Below are 17,110 nucleotides of genomic sequence, written 5' to 3'. Positions count from 1 at the left end.
GTTTCTTTGATTGTAAGGTTGTGGGCTAGGTGCTGAATTGTTACAGTTAACGGTGTTTATGTGAAAAGAAAAAGGGTTTTTGTCACAGGCTAGTTTTTAAAGGTTTTAGAAATGCCTCTGCCTGAATTAAGGTGCAAACGAGGCCAGATATCAGTGTCAATAATGCGGGTTTATTTAATAGTAAATACGAGAGAAAGAGAGAGAGAGAAGTAGAAAAGAGGTGGAGGGGGACAGGAAAAAAATAACAGAGACAGAATAAAGACAATATTACCACTCCGTGGATCCCACCAGTGTCCCAGTGATTCTCTCCAGCTGATGTTCTTGGTGGTGATGGCCACCCAAAGCATGGAATGCAATCAGTTAATTGTACTCTGACACCAGATGGGAATGGCCAGGGAGGGGCCAGTCTCTTGCAGCAGACTCTGGATCTGTTGTACCATGTGCAGTGCTGTGTCTGAATGGAATGAGTCTGGGGAGTGCTTTGGGGGGGTCATTGATTAATTATGACACCCTCTCCTCTGCCTCTCATGTGAATGTCCCATGGATGTGGACTTCCTGGGGTTCAGGGTTCCACAGCTGGTTTGGGAACAAGACAAAGGGCCAGTTTGTGAGGGAAGATGGATATTCACTGCCTCTGACCAGAGGTTACTCCACACACCTGAAACCTCCTCCCCACTACCCTGCCTTGTTTTGGGGAGAGTCTGTGTAAACCTGGCTTCTGTGGGCTGTGGTTTCCCTCACCCCAAACCGAGGCAGAGGTGATTCTCAGCACAGCAGCTGGGTTTGGCTTTCTGGTGGATGAATTCCTTTCCCTCAGCCTGTCTGTTTCTCCCTAGACTTGAGATGATGAAACAATAGTGCCCCCTTTATCTTATCCAGGCACCTTAACCCAAAGTCCAAAGTTCCAGTCAGGCATCTTCAAGGAGGGGTCTGTGGTTGTAGCTTTTTTGTTATAATGGGCAAAAACTCCTTCATAACAATGTTTAAGGTATGGATAATTTCTGCCCCTGACAGTCTTCTTCTTGGTCAGGTTGACAAGAATTGATTTCAATAGCTGAGCCATCCCAACTGTCCTGTGAGAGGAGATTGCTCCATTCACAAAAACCTTTCTTACATGTGTAAATATTTCTCTTGAGCCAAGGTCTCTGATGGTGCCTGTGTGCACTCTCAGCATCAGGACAGCCAGCTTCTTGCTACATCATTGTTTTCTTCTGTAGCATCAATGAGTATTCAGCCAATGGTTATGGATTTAAACTCAGCTTTATTGCCATTACATTCAATGTGAACAGAAAACATCACACTGACAAGGAAAATATGCTTTTCTCATTGCTACTGACCATCCTCACAACTCCAATGTAGCATATGAAGCCCATGACAAATAAAATATCTCTTTTACTGCATGACAAGCCAAAGCTGAAGATACAAAGCAAGCAGGGACAAGTTGCCAAAGCAGATGCCAACCATCTGAAGCTCTCAAGGTTTATCAAAACTACAGCAAGTTTGTAGTAACCTCCATCAGAGCCCTTCTGCACCTGCTGCAAGAGAGAGATAAAGAAACAAATGAGCAGGTAGTGCTCCAAATCAAAGCTCTGCCACAAAACTGGGTGTCTGACTTCCACACAAACAGACCTAAAAGAGAAAATTCATCTCACCTAACACAGGCATCTCTGTGAGAGGCCTCCATGTGAGCTGGTCACCCCAGGCTGTCTTTATAGTCAGTGATGAGAAACAGAGCATGGTTCTGACCTAACAGAAATGAGCCTCTACATGAGGCTGGGATTAATTGCATCTCAGAAGGGCTTGTTTTCCTCTCTTAACTCCAGTACCTGGGGAGTGTGGGGTCCTTGGCTCAGATGGATGTCTGCAGGCACAGAGCTGGAAAGCCAAGACAGATTTCACCATGATAAATTCCTCCAGAGTGTCAGTGAAGTGCTTGCCAGTGAAGCACACCATATCTGAGGTCTCATATTTGAGGAGTTTATGTGCATTCTTTGCACTGAAAGGAAAAAAAATAATTGAGCAGAGTGGGAACAGCACACATAAAACCAAACCCACCATTATGCAGAGGCAAAGGAAGACAAATCCTATCCTAGAGCTTAGAAACAGAAAGGACTTTGTGTTAACCCAGTCTGATCTTCTGGGGACAGTGGCTGGAGAAATACCAGTACATTAAACCTGGAGCACACAGTGAATTGGAGGAAAAGAGATGCCTCAATGAAATATTCTGGTCACGCAATGCCTTGTGATTATTCACTAACTTGGTACATCGCCAATTGCAGATTAGAAGAATAAAACTCTTTCCACTTGTTGCTTCCTCTTTGGACATTTTTAACCAGCTAATTTCTCCCAAGGCTACCCAGGCAGGCCAGGGTTCAATCCAAATTCCCATTAGAACTAGGAAAGACCTGCCTGATCACTGAGTTTATCCAGCTGCATAGTTTGCAGTGAATAATGACTACTGGGGCTTTAGCAAACTGTGGGGAGCAGTAGGGCAAGGGAGGGAAGTGACAGCTATGAATTATCACAGGCTTGCTGGGGTTATGGAGATTTGTTACGGTATTTCCTATTGATGTGTATTTTCTGTATATGTTTATGCAAATATTGACATGATTATGGCATCTTTCTATGGCTAGATTTGCCTGGTGTTTTTTTTCTCTTCATGTGACAAAGCCATAGGAAGAGAGTTTGGTTTTTTGGGGAACGAGACCAGGGCAGGTGCAAACTTATTTTATGATAATTGCACTCTAACGGGGAAATAATCAGATTTATTTCTCCTTTGCATGCAGCATGGGAGCTCTTGGCAAGTCACACCAACCAAGAGCCTCTGTAAGAGTCTGTATTCCCAGAAGCTCCAGAATAATCCTTGGGCAGCTGCCTGCCTACCTCAAACAATCCAATGGAACACAATGAATCCCATACAAGAGGTTTTGGTGCATGTGAAAGGTGTTTCATAGAGCTGCCCTCGTGCTGAAACTTCTGCATTGTGTCACCACCACCTGATCCTTCCTCTGTGTTGTCCTGCAGAATCAGGATAACAGAGTCCTTCATATTCTGCAAGGTCTTGGGGAAGATGATGAGCTGTTGCAAGTTGTCACCACCGTGGGCAGAAGGAATGTCTGCAATTTCAGAGCTTGTGTTTGTGGCCTCACTAAATCAGCCCACGAGAAACTGTAGAAAAGAATGTGGAAATGGAATATAAATGAAATTGAAGGTACCTGGAAACTGGTCAGCATAAAACTGATTGTGACCAGACTGCATTCCCCTTGGGAGCTGAAGAATGGGAAACAAGCATGGCAAAGTGACACTGGGAATAGTCCCCTTCTTCCCCTTCAAACATTTTTTTTTGTGCTATACTTGATAGTCTAGGAAGTATCAATTTTAAAAAACATTCTTGTCGTGACATTAACCCTATTAAAAGTTTCAAAATGAAGCTAAATTAAAGTCTCAGAAGTACAAATGCAAGAGCACTCCAGGTGTAAAGAGGAGCTGAGTACAGCCACAAAGTCAATCATCTCAGAAAAAACGCATCTGGTATAGATGAGAACAGGATTCTAAAACCAATAATAGGTTTATGCCATTTCTCCTGTCAGGTTGCAATTAAAGAGTGAGGTGTTGTGTGCAGGGTGAGTGTTTTTATAATAAATTTTAATAATCTTATGGCTGGTTCTCATGTGCCACATATTCTACACTGCAGGGCACAGCTAAAGCTGCTTGGTGTAAAGCAGGGATCCTGGCTTGTTGCTTGCAGTTAATCCTCTGGTGTCTTTTGGTGCTCAGGGCACTTGTGTGGTCTGTTCACATATTGTTTCAAAGAAAAATAACATCAAGGGGACAGACCTGGGAGCTGAAGGAGAATCCCTTTGGATTGAACAATACCCTTCTGCTGGCTGAGGGATCCAAAAGTCAATGCAGCAAGAGAAAAGATTCTTAAAGAGCAGCTTCCACAGTTTGAAATGTAACACAGTATGGTAATGTAGTAGTTTTTATAGGCTGTATGTAAATTCTGTAGGATTTGTGTCTTGTTGGTTACTGTCAATTAGAATATTAATCACAGAAAGAGATACAATGCACTGTAACAGGAACTGTGCACTCTCCTTCTTTATTTTGGGCAGACTTTTAGCTGTGGCTGGCAGCTTCAGCAAAGCTCTTGTACCCATGACCTGTGCAGCAAAGCACATGTTTTGAGAGCTGCACTGGACTCCAGAGATCTCTCTCATCACTGTCCCATCTGCTCCTACACAGCCCAACATGGTCTTGAACACTTCCAGGGATGGGGCAGCCAATCTATGCCACGACCTCACAGGGAAAAATTTCTTCCCAATATCAAATCTAGCCCTGCCCTCCCCGTTTGTTTTGTCCTCTTTGCAATGAAATAACACGATCTGAGCACCAAAGAGCATTTCCAAATTTTTTTTTTTTTTTTTTTTTTTTTTTTTTTTTTTAGTTTTCTTTACCTGTGTGAAGCCATTCCCCCATGTCATCTTCCTCCAGACCTTTGAAAAAGTCCCTCTCCATTTCTCTTGGAGCCCCTTTAGGCACTAGAAGGGGCTCTAAGATCTTCCTGGAGCCTTCTTTTTTCCAGGATGAACACTCCCAGCTCTCAGCCTGTCTCAAGAGCAGAGGTGCTCAGGACCTCTGATTGATTCAGCTGCCCCCTCTCAATTTACTCCAACAGAGGGTTAAGTCCTTCTTATGTTGGCATTACTAACCAATTACAAAATTTGATGGGTTACCATCAAATTTCAGCTAAGAAACTAATGCCACTGCCCAGGGACCATCATGTAGCTGGGTGAGATAATAATCAGATGGTCAGATGGGTTATTTTTGTGATATGGTGTATCTGGTGCACTTCATTAAGTGTTCTCCTGATGTCTGCTTTGGTCTGCACAGAAACCTGATGGCATGAATATCCCTGCAGAAATCAAGGTGTGAGGTCACACGTGTCTTCCAGGTGTTTTGCTGTATTGAAAAGAAACCTCGCAGTGGTGTGAGATGTTTATGAGGTGTTATCTACACCTGGGAGGCACGGAGAGAGGAAGAAAGCCAAAGTTCAAGTGCGCTGCTAAGTAGCCTTAAAAAACTTGCCAAATGCATCTTAGAGACATTGAGTCACTGACACAACACTCCAAATTTCCATTGTATTTGCTGCATGAGTTTCTAAACTTCAGCACTATCATCCTTCTGACACGGTTAATTTTTTTCGTGGTAATTGTGTCAGTGTTGCCACAGTGGTGTAAAGGAGATCAGAAAGTGCAGTAGCCAAACTGCTGGAGGATCCCTATGAGCAAAAAAAGCAGGAAATGAGAGAGGAGAGGATGGAAATACTTGTTTTGTGCTTGTAGTCAGGAAACTGGCTTCCTCCTAAGAGAAAACAGGGACAGGAGGCACGGATATGGATGTACAGGGAAAAGAAAGGAAGGGAGAGGAACATCAGGGCATCACCAAGATAAAATAAAAGCTCCTAGCTGTGAGATGAGATAATACCGTCTGGGGAAATTCAGCTATGATCAGCATCTGCTTTGTACTGAGTTTCACTTTCGCCAGTATCTTCACTGGGGATGGATGGAAAAGCTGTGAGGGTGTGTGTGGGAGTCAGAACTCCTGTCTGATGGGTGTCAGCCAGGTGGGTGAGGCCAGAGCTCACATTTCCAAGCCATTTCTGGTGCCTTGCAAAGGACGGACAGCTGGGAGGAAGGTGGGAATGTGCTGCTCTGGCAGGGGAATAGATTCAGGATGCTCCAATCTGTACATAACTGTGCTGAGAGTAAGGAAATGCTGCTAGCTCCCTGCTCAGCCACAGATGTGTCAATAGAACAAAAATGTTCAAAGCTGGAAGCTTAAGATGCAGGCTCCCACGAGGACATACCTTGAACTTCAAAGGAGCTAAATAACCAGAGGGTCTCATTTGTTTTGGCCTCTCCAGTGAAATAGTAGAAACCAAGTGGCTGAGAACATTCCCAATAAGTTGTTTAGTTTTGTTTACCTTCTGTGCCTCAGTTTGCTCCAAGTAGAAGAGGATTCTGTTTGCCTTTCCCATAGGATCACAGCGAGGATCTAATGAAAGATCTTCAGAAAGGGACAAGTGACATTCTTTACTTTGATTTATGGAGAAAAAGGAAATTTCTAGTTCAGGTAGTGGGATGGGATGTTCTCCTCTGCCACAGAAGAGCTTATCTGTTCTATCAGCTGGTGTGATAAGTCAGGGCATCCTTCCCCTCACATGAATTTGCTGTTTGGTGAGATGATGCAGGCTGGACATCTGTCTGGCAGTGAGTTATTTCTGGCACCACTGAGGTGGCATTCCCAGCTGACAATAAACATCTTGCCTCGGGAGCAGATTGGAGGGAGATAAACCCTGAATTTCTGACTGTCAGACACTTCACTTTACACAATAAAAGCTACACAAAACTTTCACAAAGCAGAAATCTTCTGCTGGAAATGTGTGAGGATCTCTCATCAAGGTTTGGGATGAGTTACTCTCCTGAGAGGTGAGTGAAAGGACTCTATATGTACTCTACTATCAGTTCAGTGGTAAATTACATTCACTCCTCATCTATACAGTTTCTTTGCTAGCTGTAATATAGGTATTTTATGTTGTGCACTGTTTTATGTAATATAGTTGTAGCTCTTTGTTTTAACCTGTGTAATTAGTAACTCTGTTTAAGGCCTTTGTTCTGTTAATCTGTTAATCTCCTGTCTGCTCAAGACTGCCCATCTTTAAGAACTTGTGAGCCAGGGTGGTTTAGCTGTGGGTTGCTTGAATTTAGGATGCTGCCAAAAAATCTGAACCTGAGACAGGGCTTCTGTAACAATTTCACAGGTCGTGATGAGTTGGAGCTCATGGCTGCAAAGAGAAGAAGCCTTGCCTTGAGTGATGCAACTTAGGGTGAGAAAAAGCTTCCTTAGGGGTGGCCCTTGTGGAACAGTGGCAATGGAGAAAGTGTTGCATTCCTGCAGCACCCATTTGTGGCTTAAAACACATCATTCCAGTCACCACACTTGACTTCACAGCTTTTGACAGGTGACAAGTGACACGGGTCCTTCAGAAAGATCACCAGCTTTGCTGTTGTAAACTCAGGGTGAAGTTTAATAGAGAGGGACCAATACTGAGACAGGCATGGCCATGATCAGCTGACAGAATGATCAGTGGCCCATTTGCATGATTTACCTGATAAAAGAGCCTGTGGGATTCACCAAACCAGAAAAGCTTCTTCAAACACACGGTGATTTCCTTTTGGTTGGGCAGAAAACAGTGACATATGGGCCTCAAAATAACGAAATTTTAAGGAAGATGAGGTCTGAAGCTGAATCAAAAATGAAATGACTGTGCTATACCTCTTAAAAAGCCACATCGAACTCTGGATCTGGACACAACAGGCTTCTGGAAGTGTTTAACAGTTTTAAAGGCTAACCTTTGGCTTTTGCTCTATTAAGAGACTTTTCCAACAGTTGAAGAAGCAGCACTTTTACTGTCTGTCAGCTTGAGGAGCCCTGTGTTTCATCTGCCTTTGACCACAGGGAAAAAATGAGGGCATAGCAAGACAGTAGCTGTGCAGTATCTACTAGGGCTGCTGAGCTCCAGCTAACCTAATAAAATGCTGTAGAGCTTTCTCTGTTGGTAATGTCTGGCTTTTCTTACTGAGCAGTGGAGAAAAACGGCTTTTTTCTCTGAATTTTGCCTCTCCACAAATTCATTTTCGAATTTTCTTAGCGGGTAAAAAAGTCACAGATAATCACTCTGGCCCCAGAAACAGCCACCAGGTTATGGATTAATGAGAAACTCCCCTTGCAGATGGATGGGTGAGGAATAACCTGTGGAAAGCATTTAGCAGAGGATTTCTAGCAGCCTTCCAGTGCATAAAGAGAGACAGAGAGGGACTTTGGTCCTTCAGGGACTGGACAAGAGGAAATGACTTCTCACTGACAGAGGGCAGGGTTAGATGGGATAATGGAAAGAAATTCTTGACTGTGAAAGTGCTCAGGCCATGGCACAGGTTGCCCAGAGAAGCTGTGACTGTCCCATTCCTGGAAGTGTTCAGGGTCAGGTTGGATGGGGTTTGGAGCAACCTGGTCTAGTGCAAGGTGTCCCTCCCTATAGCATGGGAGTGAGATGGGAACTGTTCCATTATTCTGTGATTCAATGCTCTGGTCCTTCCCTGGTCTAAGGTGTGCTCAAAGAATAGGTATATGCACATTTCTGTCTTGAATTGATGCATTATATAATATCTTTTGGTAGACGTGAGTGGAGAGCACAGCTGATGTATTTTCCTTCTTATTTTCTTTGCAAAGAGTTTCCATCTCTTTCCACTCAGAGGTGCTCTTTGCAATCAGATCCACCCAGGTGAAGCAAATGTCAAGCAGCAAGATGACAGCAGATGAAACCATGGATCCTGTCAGTCTATCCTGAACCTACACTAATCTGCTATGGTAAAGCCACTCATAAAGCCACTCAATTTACTCATAAATAAGAAGAAGGGATAAAATCACCCTCTAACTCTTCAAGTTTCTCAAACACATAGCAAGAAGAGAGATGGGATTTTGGAGTGTGGCTCTGTGTGTGAGGTGGCATTTTGAAAATATTTTTTCCCCTTACTGGAACAATTAAAAAGCCAGAAGAATGATTTCAAAAATTAAAAACGAGCAAAACAAACCCCAACAACTAAACTCACTGGTTTCAAGGTGGGTTAACAATGTAAAAAGCTCATGCCAGAACATGTGTTATTAGCAATAAAATGTTCTTTGTTTGTCTGTCTGGGGGAATTTCTTTCACACTCACTTTAAAAAAAAAAAAACTATCTTTATTGTTTCCCTTCTATCACACACACAACCAGATCAGTTAAATAAAACAGAGTTTTATATTCACTCCAGGCAAGGATCCTTGCCAAAATCTGTGCCTCCTTTTTCTCCCCCCACTCATTTCCTTATATACAGAGCAGTGATGAAAACACAAAAAAATCTGAAGTCTATGAGGTGACAGATGAACAAGATGTAGAGGAAAATTATCCAAATGGTGCTGTGAAGGAATGTCTTTTACTGGCAAAAGGGAACATATTTCTGCAAAGGTTAGAGGTATTTTTCGGTTTCTGTTGGATTTTTCCAAGGCTGGAAATTTTAATTTCATGAGGAGACTAAGATCCTGCATTTCAGATGTTCCAGACAATTCTTTCCCCTGATTTGTTGCTTTGTTTGTTTAGCTTTTTATCAACAGTGAGGATTTGTGGTTCAGCTTATTTTATGTGCAGAAATCTCATTTGTGTGAATGTGTCTGCTGGATGTGATAGACACTGACACCACTCAGAGAAGAGTGAGGAGAAATGTTGGCTGCAAATTGTCCCCAGAATTTTGCTTCCAAAGAGGACCCTGCAGTCCTGCTGGTGTTAAACCCACTTAGATAGTTAGATTTTTCCCAATATCCAACCTTGACCTCCTCTGGCACAACCTGAGGCTGTTCCCTTTTGTCTTGTCACTTGTCACTTGAGAGAAGAGACCAGTTCTCACCTGGCTGCATCTTCTGTTGGGGAAGATGAATCAGGGAAACCTCATAAATATGATTGCTTAGCAAAAGATTCTGAAAATATGAAACCTATAATCGAAATAGAAATGAAAGCTGACTTTGAGTTGTAGGGTACTGAGTCTTAGTTCCTATAGAACCTGAAAACAATGGTCTAGCTGAAGGAGAATCCTTTGGATTGAACAATACTTTTCTGCTGGCTGAGGGATCCAAAGGTCAATGCAGCAAAACAGAAAAGTCTAAAGAGTAGTTTTTAGAGTTTAAAATATAACACAGTGTGGTGATATAGCAGTTCTTATAGGCTGTGTGGAGATTCTATAGGATTTTGTGTCTTGTGTTTGTTGGTCACTGAAAATCAGAATATTCATCACAAAAGGAGATATAATGGATTGTAACAAAGACCTCTTACTCTCACCCTTCCTCTTCCCCCTGGTCTTGCTCTCTCCTGCTCTCTCCCCTGCCCTTTGCTCTCTCTCAGCTCTCCCCCTGCTGTTCTCTCTCCCTCTCTCTTTGGGATTCCCTCCAGCCCAGGCTGGTGGCTGAAGGCAAGGCCCTTTTACCCATGACCCTTGCAATAAAACCACATATTCTAGAATATCTCAGGTCAGCAGAATTCCTTGTCCCTGCTGCCTGTGGATTCACCTACAACCCTCCTGTCAGGGAGTTGTAGACAGTGAGAAAGCCCTGCCTGAGCCTCCTTTTCTCCAGGTTGAGCCCCTCTCATCACCAGTGCCAGCAAAGGGGGACAATCACTCAAATCACTTCTCTCATCCTGCTGGCTGCACCACTGCTGACACAATAAAGGATATTATTGGCCTTCTTGCCCCCCATGGCACAGCTGAGCTCAAACACAACCTCTGCTCAAAGTTTATTTGTCAGGAAGGGACTGTCTAGGCCATAGGGAGGCACTTTGTGATCCCAGATATATTTGTTTCAGGACAGGTTCTGGTTGTCTGAAGAACTCCTGTGGTTTCAACAGAAGTAGAATGAGCCCTCGTAATTTCTTTCAAATTTGTCATTTGTCAAGAGAAGTAGAAAATGAGGAGAAAGAGGAGTGAAGAACAGAAAGAGAGGAGAAAATATTTCCTTTTAAAAAAATATTATTCAGGATTCACTTTGAGTGGTGTTCACTGTTGTGGGATGTGACTCTAAGGGGAAAAGAAAGGCTGCTTATCTCTGGTTCAGCTTTGTTCCCTTCTGTCTGAGGGATGGGAAAGCTGCTGGAAAGCAAGAATGGAGAGATGACTTTAAGCTTTGCAGATTTTTCTTTCTTAAACATTAAATTTTTAGGATCGTAACCAGAATTAGCTGAGCAGATTGACGATTTAAATCTCTCACTGCAAATAATTTCTTCATAAGCTGGTTTTGATTTTTTTTTTTTTTCAGATGTACAGGGCATTTCTCCAAGCCTCAGGAGTGGCACTTTTCCCAACAGATTTCATTCACATAATAGGCAAACCCACAATAGATTAAAAATAATGCCAATGCAGATGCATTGTCCTTTTTGGACCTGGATAATTCAGGTGATGTTGATACCTGACTTCTAGAGACAGTTGAAATTAGTGGAGAATTTATGATTGCGATGCAAAAAAGTAAGAGAGAAGGGAACTATCTTACAACAAGAAACTTTAAATATTCAAATATTCATTCTGTTTAGCCATCAAGTGACAAATTGACTTGATTACTTTACAAAGTATCTTGTAGAAGAGAATACAAATTACCAGGGGCTCTCATGCAATGGAGAAAGAGCAAACCTAATGCAAGCAGATGTCTCAGAAAGAAGGCACAGCAAATTCAGGTTATGGAAGTGTGGAAGTGTGTACAGTTGGTGCTGGGAAGAGAAACAAAAGGAAGTGGAAGATACCTCTTGAGTCTTTGGAAATGGGCAGGTTTTTTATCCAGGAAGAGCTGCAGTTAAACATAAATGACTCAGTTTAATATAGAGGTAACTAGGTGTCATTAAACAGCCTGCAAGATGAGCTAATAACCACTCCTGGAGTTACACCATGGTCTAAACTCTTTATTAATCTGAAACTGGTCTGTCTTCAACCTTTTTGGCATGATTCTGGTTTCAGATATTAGTCCAAAGCATGTGGATTTCATTATGATTGCTGAAAGAGTGTCCAGAACCAGAGAGGGAGGCTTCAAACTGCATCATACAACAAAAGATTTTTTTTAACCCCCAATCTGCAAAGCACAATACTCAGTTTGGGAAATCATTTTACCTGGTTTTGGCAAATCTTTTATGTGTGAATGTAATGATGTTTCTGAAGCACAAGCTAAAGAGGGGGAGAGATGTCCTGAAACTCCATCCTGCATTTCAGGAGAAAATGTGCCTTGGTTTCTGGGGGAAGGAGCCTTAAATGGGAAGCAAGGAGTGATTTACAAGATTATCTGTCAATAAAAGTGTCTTCTGGAGTGTCATCAATGAAATTTATTGTGGGAATCCCTCATCACTCAACAGAAATGGATGTTCAAGCCAGAGGTGCAAAATCACAGTCTGTACTTGTAGATGCTCTGTAGAAACCAGGAGACAAAGGGAAAAGCAAGATGTGTCTTGTCCCAGAAACACCTCCTGAATCTTGTGTTGATTTCCTAACTTCTTAGGGTGGGATCATGATTTTTTTGGATAGCTGTGCTGTATAGTACTGGCAGGTGATGACACAAGCACCTCGAAATACAGGAGGCAGGAGAAGTGGAAGGAAAATACATGCTGTCCTTGGATACAGAGCATAGCCTTTGATTCAAATCTCAGAAAGCTATAAGATGTTGGTCCTTAATGTACAGGAATTATTTAGCAGTTGTTTCTTGATGTTAAGAGAAGATATCTGTGAAGATGGTGTGGACTAGGAGTGGAGAAAGGAGAAATGTCAAATGTTAAGAAATGTGGAGATCCTCAGTGCTTTGGAGTTCAGTGCACTGCTTCCTGTCACTTCAGAGCCACAGATGAAATAACAATGCTTGGCTGTATGTGATGTTTTGCTTTACAAAAACAGAGGCAAAGGGGCTGCAAACTGAATTTTTTCCTGCTTTGGTTGAAGGAGAGGGAAGAAAATGGGGGATTTGATTCCAAGATGGGTTCTTCAACACCTTATGAAAACAAGGTTGCCAGAAAGCCTTCTGATGTACGTATGCAGAATCATCTTGAGGTTTTGGAAATCTGAGACTTGCAGGATAAAAATTCAGTCCCACCTCCATCTATTTTCATGATGTTGCTTTAATATCTCAATAAACACATTGAGGAAGACTTAAAAACCCTGTGTCATTTTCCTCCAAAATCCAGCCAGCTGACCTCATCCTTTGAAGTGAAGAGAACCACTTTTACTCTGTCAGGCTAGCAACAAGAAAACAAGGTAGCAAAAGAGAAGAGCTCCATCTATTCTTTGGCAGAATCACTAGTTTAAGCCACTTCCAAAGCTACTTTGATATGGCCTTTTCCATTCAGGGAGGCTTCTACCTCAACCATTTCAAATAGAGCATTACAGACCTATTTGAAAGGGTTTTGTAGATTTTCTTTTGAGTTCAAGCTTCATAAAATATCCAGGGCATCTGAGGGCACTCATTATTGGTCATTAAAACTATTGAGCACCCCTAACCCCCCAGAGAAAGCAGGAGGAAAACACTGTTCATAACTTTGGAAAACCCCAATTTTAAGGTAATTTTCCTGTGTTAGAACTATAAATACACACACAACCCTATCTGGAGGCCCTGCAAGGTAGTCTTTTCCCCTGCTGGAAAAGTGCTGTAGGTGTTGAACAGTTTTGGCAGAGCCTAGGTTCATTTAGCTGGGTCAGTAGATAGCTGGCTCTCAACCAGAAAACACAGAGTGGACGTAAATGGTAATTTCTGTAGCCAAGGCAATTTTCAGATGAGGTGAGTAAAAAGGAGTGAATACCAGAGTGAGGTATTGCGTTGGCTGAAATGGAGGACAAGGTCACATAACTTGCATTTAAACTTAAAACTCACCTTCCTTTGCCAGCGATTCCTTATGGTCTTTTCAAGCCACCCCTCTCTTGCTGGAAGTTTTTAAAGAGGTTTCTTTCACCTTGCAGTGGTCACGGTGGTTTCCATTTGTGCCATCTGCTTTTCTTGACATATTGCTTCAATACAGTACATTTTATGACACCATGGCTGGAGGGCCAAAGGCCACATTCCTTCCAGCTATCCTGCATGCAATTTTCTTTTTTTTTTTTTGTCTTCAATGCATTATAGAACTCAATCTTCCTTCCTTCCTTCTCTTTTTACCTCCTTCACTCGCTCACCTGCCCCCATCACGCCCCCCATCACCTCCCTCCCTCCACCAAGATACTCTGGGCTATTCCCTCAATCCTTTTCAGCTGAGAAAGGTTTGAGGTAATGACCTGAAACTTCCTGGAAAAGATCCCCAAAAAGCCCCAGATGAAAACCACATGCAACATATTAGGGACCCTCATGGCATAAAGAAACACCACTTCAAGTAAGGAGAGGTAAACTGATCAGCTATTTGTGTACCAGCTGGTAAGAGGCATGTATGATCAGCCATGAATATGAACCAAGTGGGGGAATTAGCTGATTGGCTAAGTTACAGCAAGAAAGGCGAAAAAAAAAAAATATTGTCTTTTAGGAAACAGTTTCCTTAATCACTGCTCTTGAAGTTGTTTTAGAGATCTGACTCTTTGCGGTAGCAAAAACCTGGAAGGGATCCACAGAGTCTGCATGATGCCAAATGCTATTGCCTTATGAACCCATGGAGCCCCACTGATGCTTGCTTGATGATGTAACATCAAGGTGAAAAAGCCAGAGAACTTTTTATTGTTACCACAGGGAGAAAAGAGTTCTCTTTTTCTCTGTGCCCAGTTAAAATATTGTCCTTTTTTTATCAGTAACAAGAAAATGCATCACCTCCCCTCCAGCCGTAGTTCTGCAGACACAAGCAAGCAAGAGGGATCATGGTAAAACAGTCATTTTGGCCCACCTCCAGGAAAATATTTCAGCTTTTGTTTTCACTGAATTTGAATGCATTTATGGAAGTGAAGGTGAGTTAATATTGAGTGGCTCTGGGCCTTTCGTGTTGCAGAGTCATCTCATCATCTGATATAAGTTTCCCCCTGCAGTAACATGGGAACATGACTTGTGTGTTTTCAGAGTATTTTTTATTAAATCCAGATGATGCAATTCAGCCCAGAGCCCAGTGCTATTCATTCATTCTCACAAACCAAGGACAATATCCTGCCACAGAAAGGTGCAAAGTGTCAAAAGTGCTGAGCATTTTACCAGGCTGCCCAGGTGTCGTGGTTTGACACTGGCCAAGCCAGGCACTCAGGAAAGTCATTCCCTTACCCTCTCCTTCTACAGTTGGGTAAAGCAGATGGAAAAGAATTAACAAAAGGCTCATGAGTTGAGACAAGGATTAGGAGAAAAACTCTCAGGGCAAAACAAGTTTAAATGTAAAAGTATAAAGTGTAGCGTAGTGGTTCTACGTTCGCTGAATTCCTGTTTGCCAAATTTAGTGTAGTGGTTTGAGTGTCTGTTCTTTTTGACTTTTGGGAGATAGGATTTTTGGGAGAAAAGTCAAAACAGGCTTAACTTAAGGTAATCAGATTTATTAATATACACTAACAAGAAGGAAATAGAAAAGAAAAAAAAAACCACAAATGAAATTTCTAAACCAAGCCTTTCTCTCACTACAAATTGTTCATTTTCTACAAACAATGTAAAGAGGCAAAACTCATAACTCCAGGTCAGTACTACTTATAAGACAGTCTTTTATTCAGTTTTTGAGAGAGAGAAGTTTCTCTTGTTGTTTGGTAACTTTTCACAAAAGAAACAGTCTGCTCGTGGCTTTTAATTTACACAAAAGCAGCCTACCTGGGGAATTTCTGTAGTTGTGGGATCTCCCATATTACATAGCTTTTTTGTGACTACATATGAACTGCAGACTCCAATATATATGCTGGGGTGTAACCTTTTAAGGATAAGCAACTTTAAAGGCAAAGGATTCTTCATCAAGGAACAGAAATGTCTTTTCAATTCTTTCACTGGCGCAAGGAGCTCTTCTCATTTCTCTCTGTTCAAACTCTTATGAGATCACCAAATCACCACTTCTAATTCAACATTCACTCAGTTAATCACAGATACTTTTTGCTCAAAAGTCCACAAATCATCTCCCCGATCCATATTGTCCACGATTTAAAGGAAAACTTTAGCATATTCATATCACAGTTTTTACCACAAGTTGCAGATTTTTTTTAGCCTAGAATCAAGGCAACTTGTTATCTTTCTACCTAAGAGATCATTCTTCCTTTACTGACTTCGAGATCTCCATATTGTCCTCTTCCATGCCTTCAATCTGGCCACCTCTCTCACTAATGAAAAAAAAGTCAGGGCTTTGGAAATTGCCAAGTAAGAGTTAAATTTTGCTACGTCTCCTTTTTTCTTGGCTGTGGCTGACTTCAAGGCCAGGCAGAGGGGGAAGCAGGGGGAGAAATTCACTCTGAGAGATCAGAGCCTCCATCCGACCCCTGGCAGCTGATGGGGTTCAGAGGCAGCTGAGCCAGACCAGGGCCAGCTTCTCCTCCACAGTGGAGGAGCAGGGCTTGGCCAGCCCAGGCCACCCCCAGAGCTGTGTCACCTTCTCTGGATGGAAGTGACAAAGGGCTTGGCTTGGACACTCATTTTATATAGGTGTTACCAAAAGTTGCCTTCAACTCTCAGTGCTCAAACCACATGCCAGAACTGGCCTCTGATAGGTCCTTGTCCTTTCTAAAACAAAGTGCAAGCTGCTGGCAGGGCACTATTCCATTAACCAAAAAAACTAAACTGTGTAAACCGTGTTAACCCATGAGAGGGGGCCACAGAGGTGGCTCCTGTGAGAAGCTGCTGGAGGCTTCCCACCGTGTCTGACAGAGCCAATGGCTGATGGCCATGAAGATGGACATGCTGCTGGCCAAAACCAGGCCAGTGAGAGAGGCTGGGAATGCCTCTGTGATGACATATTTAAGAAGAAAATTAAAACAAAGTTAGGGGGTTTGCTTCTAGTCAGTCCAGAGGAGGAGGTGAGCCATGTAAGGGAAACAACATGGAGACACCAAGGTCAGTGGGGAAGGACAGGGAGGAGATGTTCCAGGTGCTGGAGCTGAGATTTCTCTGCAGACCATGGTGATCCCCATGGCTCCATGTGGAATGCAAAGATCCCCCAGCCCTTGGGGTAGGTGCCCATGCTGGAGCAGTGGATGCCTGGAGGATCCAATGGGAGACCCTGGAGAAGAGAGAGGGCCCTTGCTTCCAGGCTGGAGGACTTTAAAGCTTGTCTTTGGAGGACTGCACTCTGTGGCAAGAGAGCCACGTTGCAGCTGTTTGGGGAGGAATGTCTGCCCATGGGAGGGACTCACATTTGCAGTGAGTGATTTGTAAGCACATCTCACTGCTGCTTATGAGAGTGGACCCATGGTGGGGCAGTTCATGGAGAGCTGTGTCCCATGGGAGGGACTGCATGACCTCACAGGGGAAGGACTTCACTCCTGGAGCAGTGGAAGAAAACCTTGGTGATGAACTGACAAAAAACGCCATGCCCTGTCTCCCTGTGTTGTCAGTGGGAAGGAGGGAGTGGGATGGGGGGAA

The sequence above is a fragment of the Sylvia atricapilla genome, chromosome 2 (genome assembly GCF_009819655.1).
Source record: "Sylvia atricapilla isolate bSylAtr1 chromosome 2, bSylAtr1.pri, whole genome shotgun sequence".
Taxonomy (NCBI): domain Eukaryota; kingdom Metazoa; phylum Chordata; class Aves; order Passeriformes; family Sylviidae; genus Sylvia; species Sylvia atricapilla.
Note: the sequence above shows the minus strand (reverse complement) of the source record.